The sequence below is a fragment of the Arachis duranensis genome, chromosome 7 (genome assembly GCF_000817695.3).
Source record: "Arachis duranensis cultivar V14167 chromosome 7, aradu.V14167.gnm2.J7QH, whole genome shotgun sequence".
In the NCBI taxonomy this organism is placed as follows: Eukaryota; Viridiplantae; Streptophyta; class Magnoliopsida; order Fabales; family Fabaceae; genus Arachis; species Arachis duranensis.
Window position 1 is genome coordinate 49,924,512 of NC_029778.3, and position 1,885 is coordinate 49,926,396.

The following is a 1,885-nucleotide window of genomic DNA, read 5'->3' on the forward strand; positions in this document are numbered from 1 at the left end:
TTGTGGCTGTTCGCTCACTTCCAAAATGTCTTCCATACTGTGATCCATGGCAGTGCCATAGGATCCTTTGTGCTATTTCTCTGGGCACACATCTACGGATTACTCCGTCTGCACATCTCTTAAAGAGATATGGTTCATCCCAAAGATAGTACTTTGCATCTGTGTTAATTTCTTTGATTGCACCTTGCTGTACTCTTTGGGTATGAATCTCACTGCCTTGTAGTTTGCAATGTCTGCAAACCATGGCACTTCCTGGATGGCAAACAGTTGCTCATCCGGAAAGGTTTCAGAGATCTCACTGAGAGGGAAGGACGCCCCTTCTACTGGTTCTATTCGGGACAGGTGATCTGCTACTTGATTCTCTGTCCCTTTTCTGTCTCTTATTTCTATATCAAACTCTTGCAGAAGCAACACCCATCTTATAAGACTGGGTTTTGAATCCTGCTTTGTGAGTAAGTATTTAAGAGCAGCATGGTCAGTGTACACAATCACTTTGGATCCCACTAAATAGGATCTAAACTTGTCAATGGCATAGACCACTGCAAGTAACTCTTTTTCTGTGGTTGTGTAATTCTTCTGTGCATCATTTAGCACACGGCTGGCATAGTAAATGACATGCAGAAGCTTGTCATGCCTTTGTCCCAACACTGCACCAATGGCATGGTCACTGGCATCACACATCAATTCAAATGGTAATGTCCAGTCTGGTGCAGAGATAATTGGTGCAGTAACCAATTTAGCTTTCAGAGTCTCAAATGCCTGCAGACACTCTTTATCAAAGATAAATGGCGTGTCTGCAGCTAGCAGGTTGCTCAGAGGTTTGGCGATTTTTGAAAAATCCTTTATAAACCTCCTATAAAATCTTGCATGCCCCAGAAAGCTTCTGATTGCCTTAACATTAGTAGGTGGTGGTAATTTTTCAATTACTTCCACCTTGGCTTGGTCCACCTCTATCCCCTTGTTCGAAATTTTGTGCCCAAGGACAATTCCTTCAGTCACCATAAAGTGACATTTTTCCCAGTTTAAAATCAGGTTGGTCTCCTGACATCTTTTCAGAACAAGTGCTAGATGTCTCTTGGCATCTTTTCAGAACAAGTGCTAAGTGGTTAAGGCAGGAGCTGAATGAGTCTCCAAATACTGAAAAGTCATCCATGAAGACTTCCAGGAATTTTTCCACCATATCAGAGAAAATTGAGAGCATGCACCTCTGAAAGGTTGCAGGTGCATTGCACAGGCCAAATGGCATCCTTCTGTATGCAAATACTCCAGATGGGCATGTGAATGCCGTTTTCTCCTGATCTTGGGGATCCACTGCAATTTGATTATAACCTGAATATCCATCCAGGAAGCAGTAGTATTCATGACCTGCTAGTCTTTCTAGCATCTGGTCTATGAATGGTAAAGGAAAATGATCCTTTCTGGTGGCTGTATTGAGCCTTCTGTAATCAATGCACATACGCCACCCCGTAACTGTCCTTGTAGGAACCAGTTCATTTTTTTCATTATGAATTACTGTCATGCCTCCCTTCTTAGGGACGACTTGGACAGGGCTTACCCAGGGGCTATCAGAAATAGGATAAATAATCCCAGCCTCTAGTAATTTAGTGACCTCTTTCTGCACCACTTCTTTCATAGCTGGATTCAGCCGCCTTTATGGTTGGACCACTGGTTTGGCGTCATCCTCCAGCAAGATTTTGTGCATGCATCTGGCTGGGCTAATGCCCTTAAGGTCACTGATGGACCACCCAAGAGCTGTCTTGTGTGTCCTTAACACTTGAATTAGTGCTTCCTCTTCCTGTGGCTCTAAGGTAGAGCTAATAATTACAGGAAAGGTATCACCTTCTCCCAGAAATGCATATTTCAGGGATGGTGGTAATGGTTTGAG